Raw genomic sequence first — 7,500 nt, 5'->3', positions numbered from 1 at the left:
GTTGAGTGCTTTCACAGCAAATCGATAATACACATGCAGAAATCTCGAACATTTTCCCCATCCTTCAATGTGGTTTCTCTGTGTGGCCTGGACACATTCTTACTAAAGCCAGCCCTATTGCACAGACTAGTTGGACAAGAAGGGTTTAAATGTTACCACTTTGGCTGGTCCTCAAGTGGTGCCGAGCACAGATGTTGAGAGGGGCTGTCATGTCCCTGTAAGAATGAAGGCATTGTGCGGCTGGCCTCACAAAAGCCCAGGATGGCCTGACTCTGCTGCCAGCCACCGGATCATCCTATCTCCACATGTTGATTTATTAGGCCAGGGATGAATGAAAACGTAATTAATATTACTGGAGCATTAGAGTCTATTTAATTTAAATGCCACTGAATATTTCACTTTCAGCTGGGGGTGACAATGTGCTCAGGATTGTCGGTGAAAGCCTCAGCCATCTGTTACCCCGGACGAAGAAGGGAAGACAAGAGAGAGAGTGAACATGGAGCTTTGTGGCGGGTCCAAAGGGCTGGGATCATCATTCAACCCAAGGACGGCCAAGGCACATTCCTCGGCATGAGCCCCTCAGCTCAGGGCAAAAAGGAGGGATCTGGAAACCCAACCAGAACCCCAGGGCCTAGAAAATGGACCATGAAACCAACTAAGGCATGGCCAATAGAGAAGGGGGACATCCGGGAAGACATCCAAATGGGGTTCCTATTGTGCAGTGTGCTTTTACTCTCCAGTGAATAAGAGCTAGGCTGTTGGGGAGGTAATTGTGCCAACAGAGTGGACAGGAGAGCTTTCGCCTCCCTAGCCCACCTCCTGAAAGCCCTAGGTATTCAGATCAGAGATCAGTTGGTGGATTCAAGATTGGCACCAGACCTACCAACCCAAATGGAAGAGACAGAAAGGGGCTGGTGGCTCTAGGTGGGTGTTCTGGGCAGGGGGGTGCCACCATCTATGGACAGGCCAACATCACCCTTGATTGGGCAGAGCCAGAGAGCCCTGGCTGGCTGATGGCTTTAGAGGCCAGAAATGTTCCTTTGCAGCCAACCCTAGGGGCACAGCTCCAGGGTTTCTGGCTTTCCAAGGCTAGGAAAAGCAGGGAGGGGAGGCAAGGGTGAGTGGTGCAGGGTGGGGGTGGGGGGAGTGAGAGAGGCTCTGTCCTCAGTGGGATGATAATTAGCCCAGTGGGTTCTCTCATAATTGGGATCATTTGTTCTCCCAGTTTTGCTCCTACCAACTGATTCCATGCCAGGGGGAAGCTGTGTGACTCACACCTTGCCATGCCAATTAGCTGATAAACATCAAACGTAAACAAAGATGGCCTAATTAAAACTAGTCACCAGAACCTCTGTGTGCATCTTGTCAAAACTGCAATCGGGGTTTGCATCCAGACTTCTCTACTTAGTCACAGAAGTTAAATGAGCGGCTCCACATGGGGGCTGGAAGATACCCCAGAGACAGGCCAAGCAGGTAATAGGGAAAATAGGCAGAAAGGTGGAGGAAGAGATTAGAAGCCTCCCACTGGCCCCAAACTGGGCCCTTGGGCTATTCCCCAACTCAAATTCTGAGCCTCCAAGCTGCTCTTGTGGGTACATAGATAATGCCCGATGCTGCTGTTTCTTTCACTCGTTGGAAAACATGCCTGTTATGGATTTGGAAGCATCTGTGTGATCATTGTGGGTGTGGATAGTCATCTTGGCTCTTTGCTTCTACAGATTGCCTTCCTTCTGAAAGGCTGCCGAACTGATAATCCTAAAGTACAGGTCTCAACACATGACTTCCTCACTCAATAATCTTCAGTGCCTCCCTATTATCTCAGATAAAAAAAATAAAGACTCCTCACTCTGGCATTCAAGGTCCTTCACAATCTGGCTCCAACCTATTTTCAAGACATTTCACTTTATTCATTCAGTCAATCACAAACCACATTCATCCTCTCCAGACTTCACTCTTGACTCTAGACTTTATTTGCCTTGTCAAAGAAACTTCTTCACTCCTGGACTTCTCTCTGAAAGTACCCTCCACCCCATGACCTGGCCTTCTAACTGGTTGGTTCCTCCTAGAACCTCCAATTGTAAGAAAGATACCCAAGCCAGCCCTGTCATCATTGGCCTCCAGATTACCCCTGCATGAGTACCCTACTCTCACCCCCTCCCCCCACCCCACTTTTTAGCTTCCTTCTATGCATTGTCTTCATCTGTTAGAATGTAAGCTTGTTCGGGGCAGGGACTAGCTTCCTTTCTGCTTGTGTTTGTGTTCCCAGAGCTGTACACAGTTAGCATTTAATAAATACTACATATCACACTCTATCTCCTTCATATCTTTGCTCAGGCAATTTCCCATGCCTGGAATATCCTTCTGGTTCCTAGTGCTCTGCTCCCCTCCCTACCTCTAGCATCACTCATCCATCTCCCACCATCCTCATGCCACTTCTGCCATCGCTTCCCAGTCATCTATCTCCATGTTGTCATGTGCATGTTGACCCCCCCTCATTCTAGCTCCCCTTTTTGCACTGTCTTACCCCATCAGAAGGTAAGCTCCTTAAGAACAGATACCGGATTTCTCACTTGTGTTTGTATTGTGTCCCCAGCACTTAATATAGTCCCCATTACATAGTAATGTTGCCTTCCCATCTCCCCCTCCCTTAAAATGTAAACTCTTTGAGGACAGGGATGTTCTTTTTTTCCCGAGAGAGAGATATAGATAGATGGTTGATAGATACAGACAGATAGATAGACAAAAAGGAAGGAAAGGAGGGAGGGATGAAAGAAAAAGAAATGAAGAGAGAGAGAGGAAGGAAGAAGGAAAAAAGAAAGAAAAGAAGGAAGGAAGGAAGGAAGGAAGGAAGGAAGGAAGGAAGGAAGGAAGGAAGGAAGGAGGGAGGGAGGGAGGGAGGGAGGAAGGAAGAAAAGAAAGAAAAGGTTTATCAATGGCAGACATTAAAGAAAATACATTAGCATCTGTTTTGCCCTAAACCCACTGACTTCTACCATCTGCCCAGAAACTGCTGACCCCCTCCTCCTTGTACTGACTCCCACATTAGAATATGAACTGCATGAAAGCAGAAGTGTCTTGCTTTTCTGCTTATATCCCCAGTGCTTTGCATGTGATAAGCCTTGGGTTATTCATCTTTAAAATGGGTCAATAATAACTCCTCCCACATAGAGTAGCTATAAGGATCAAATGAGGTAATTTATATAAAGTACTTTTCAGACCTTAAAACACCATATAAATGTTAGCTCTAGAGATGGGAGATGAAACTTCATGTACAGGGAGCTGTCCTCACAAGTGGGTTAGTTTGGCAGGAATATTGAATATATGAAAGTTAATTAACAGTGTCATGCAAGGTAGACTAATAAACTTGGAGTCAGTAATACCTGAGTTCATATTCCCTTCAGACATTTACTAGCTGTACCACCCTGAACAAATCACTTTACCTCTCTGGTCCTCAGTTTCCTGATCTGTAAAATGTGGAGACTGGAATTGATGGTCCCTAAGGTCCATTCCAGCTCCTGATCTATGATGTTATTGAGCAATGTGCAATAAGACTGTAGAGGCCAGCCAGGGCTGGTGGGGAAGGGCTGTTATCGACAAGCAGAGTTTGCATCTGATGTATTAGAAACAACTGAGTCACTCCCCAGTTTCCACCAAAAAAATGTCAGCTTCTTGTCAATGCCATCCTTCAAAGCTCAGCTCCTTCAGGAAACCTTCCCAAACCCTTCCAGCCCACAGTGGTCTCTGCCTCCTCCAAATTCACAGCACTTCCTACCTGGGTCATTCATCTCAGAATATATCGTGCTGACAGACTCATAGATTGCTACTGCTAGAAGGAACTTATACATCATCTAGTCCCCATTTATAGATGGGGAAGCATGAAACCTTAAGCCTGCATTATGATCTTTGGGACACCCTATATAATGAAAGGTTATTGTAGCATAAGACAGGATGAAAAGGGTGGAGAGAAATCTGGGGACCCTTCTTTGAACTGATGCAAAGTGAAGGGAGAAAAACCACAAGAACAATTTATATTACAGCAAGATTGTAAAAAGGAAGTGTTCTGATCAATAGTCAACCAAGATTTCAAAGGACTGATGATAAAGCATGCTACTCTACCCATCTCTTGACAGAGAGGTGGTAGGCTAAATACAAAAAAAAAATCAGACACACATTTTTTGTTAGCCTTCCATAGCCTTTTTTTCCTTTTAAATTTATTTTTAGTTTTACAACATTCAGTTTTGCAAGTTTTTGAGTTACAGATTTTCTCCCCCTTCTCCCCCAATATGGTATGCAATCTGATATAAGTTCTACATATACCTTCACATTAAACATATTTTTACGATAGTCAAGTTGTAAAACAAGTAGTTTGCTTCAATCTGCACTCAGATTCCATAATTCTTTCTCTGGATGTGGTTAGCTTAGAACCTTGTGTTGCTGAGAAGAGCCAAGTCTATCAAACTTAGTCATCAGAGATACAATGTGACACACATTTTTCAGATAGAGACAATGTGGAAAATTTGCTTGACTATGCATATGTGCTATAAGGATTGGCTTTTTTTTTTCTTTTTTCCCCCCAAAGGGAGGGAAATGATTGAGAGAAAGTAAATGTTTGTTAATTTTTTTTCCAAAAGAAAAGTTTTCAGTTGAGTGGAGGCATACTTTAAATGCATAAATTTCCCCAAAGATGCCAGGCTGCAAGGACATTTCAAAATCCAATTCTTCTTTCATTGACATCAAATTGAAACGATTCCCTGGAGCAGAGAACAGATATATAGAGACCCTGCTTAGAGAAAAACATTCACCTTTCTATATGTTAGAGCACAGTTCTAGCAATAGATGAGGTCTGCTTTCCCAGAACTAGTCTAGCTAACTACAGAGAGGCTCATGAAATGCAGCGGGGGACTGGCCAATTAGAGTCCAGTTCTTAGGAGTGTCCATGGTGTACTGTGCCTAGAGCAATCCCTTTGTGCCTGGATGCTTGGTAAGAGTATTGCTCTTCATTTCGGAGTCTTTGCAGGTATTTTATGACTATTACTTGTCTATTGTGGGACAAAAAGGGGTCTTTGATTGGCTGTTGAGCTGGAATAGAGCGTGACGCAGTGTGCTGGCCAGTGGGGGCTGAATCAAGAGGTAACATTAGACAATGGAAAGAATGCTGAATTTGGATCCAGATATTGGATAGGCTCCGATCCCAGTTCTACCATTTACTACCTATACCACCATAAACAAGTCTGCCTCACCTCTGTAAAATGAAAGGGCTAAGAGATTCTTCCCCTGGGGTCCATGAACTTGTTGGGGTTTTTTAAATTATAACTGACTTCAATATCATTGTTTTTCTTTATATTTCTATGCATTTCTTTTATGTATTTAAAAATATGATTTGGAAAAGAGACCCATAATGGGCTTCACCAGTCAGTCTGACATTTATTGAGCACCTACTATTGCCAAGCCCTGTGCTAAACACCAGATTGCTAAAGGAGTCCATGATACAAAAAAGGGAAAGAAACCCTGGATTTCATGGTCTCTAAGGTCCCTTTATCCATGATCCAAGTAAATGAGTGACTTTGCCCATAGAAATTCAATAATACCTTAGTGAAGGAAGTTCTCTAGACACATAATTCTAAATAATGCCAATGATATTCAACAAAAATTTCTTAAACAGTAACAAAATGAAATGGTGCCTGCCCTCAAGGAGTTTCGATTTTTCTAGGGCCCGGACACAGTCCAGGATGGCTTCATTAAATCACAGATTTAGGGCTGTAAGGGACTTTAGAAGTCATCGAGGCCAACTCTTTCATTTAACATATGGGGAAACTGAGGCCTGAGGTTAATGATTTGCCCAAGGTTTATACAGAGATGGAATTGAGTCCAGGTCATCTGACTCTATACCCTCTTCCCACTATATCACATAGCACTTTAAGGTTTGCAAAGTGTTTTATATAGATTATCTCATTCAATTATTGATAATAATAACTGCTCATCTATGCATATTACTCTCTAAAGGGAATCTAATGGCTCTCCTTAGAAGCAAAGTCCCTTAGGACTGAATCTAGTCCAAATAGTTTGCTTGGATCCAGAGTTGAGAAGGAACAGTGATGACTGCTACAGCCCCTTGGGTCCAGCTGAACCTGGGCTTCGGTGCTTTTAATAAAGTTTTGTAATTGAGGTACAACACTACAATGATTTATACAAATCCATGCTAAATGTATATGCATACATACTGTCTCCTCCGTTAGGCTCTAAGTTCTCTCATCTTAGTCACTGTATCCCTAGCACCTAGCACATAATGGGGTCTTAATAAATGCTTTCAGAATGATTAGACAGTTGATTGATCCTCACAGCACCCTGTGAGGTAGACAATGCAAATATTATTATCCTTAGGAGATGAGACTTCAGAGAAGGTAAGTAACTTGGGAGAGTCAAACCCAGGGTGTCTCATTTAGGCCAGTGATTTTTCCACCAGGTGTCATTCAAAACAAAGACAAGTACAAGTGACTAATATGCGACTCCTGAGATGATTCATTCCCTTATTCACCCAATGTGAAGGTTATGATAATTTACTTCAAATGCTGGTTTCTGTGGCAGGACTGAAAGCAAGCCCTCACCTGGAATGCTACTTCAGTTTAAGACAATGCTGGTTTCACTGAAGCCTCTTAAGAGAAACAAAAGGATTAGCTCTGCTCAGCAGCCCAGGCTAATTCCCCAAGCTAGCCAAGTTTGCTCTGGAGAGGAAATTCACTATCTGTACTCTTGAAGCTGTCAGCTGAACAAGGAAGTGCCTCCTGCCCTGGGTGATGGAACACCTTTACCTCAACTCCACCAGCCAATTAACAACCTTCTGCTGCCTGCCTTCAGGCAAGCAGTATCCCTATAGAAAGGGGGGCTTTGTTGATTGTAGAGTTGAGGGAAGCTATGATTCTCCCCTTCATCTGCTACCTCAGGGCTCTTAGTATGAGGTACCCAAGTTTTCAGTAATATTGACCCATTCTCCCATGACATCTGAGTTTTTAGTAAAGTTTGTAATTGAGGTATAGGACTATGATGAGAAATGGGAGAGGAGAAAGTCAGATGGTAGGGAGAGCTAATGTTCATCCATCCAGAAAACAAATGAAAGGTCAAAATTGAGCTCTCCTGGTTACCACAGGGACAATAAACCACCTGAGGATGGAGGAAAAATCTCCAGGAACTAGTGGATCTGCTCTAACTTTCCAATTACGTTTCAGAGGTATGGTAGGTGAAATTCACACTGACAATTTTGCATAGAGGCAGTGATTGTACTTTGATCAAAGAGCTTGAAGTGAGAGGGGGTGATGGAGAAGGAAGTGAGATTTTTTTCTAGATTTAACCACTTTTTCCTGGCTGCCCATGGCTACTGGAATGCATGTTTCATGTTGGGGTGGGGGGAATTCCATATCACTAGATAGGAAGGCCAGTCTCTGTACAGGAGGAAGAGGCAACTATGTACCTCCATGGCAGGTGTCAAAAAGCAGTAAAAAAAAA

Source organism: Petaurus breviceps, unplaced genomic scaffold, assembly GCF_028583685.1.
Source record: "Petaurus breviceps papuanus isolate PSGF00001 unplaced genomic scaffold, PetGlider_PUasm1.0 188, whole genome shotgun sequence".
Lineage (NCBI taxonomy): Eukaryota > Metazoa > Chordata > Mammalia > Diprotodontia > Petauridae > Petaurus > Petaurus breviceps.
This window is presented reverse-complemented; position numbering follows the sequence as displayed.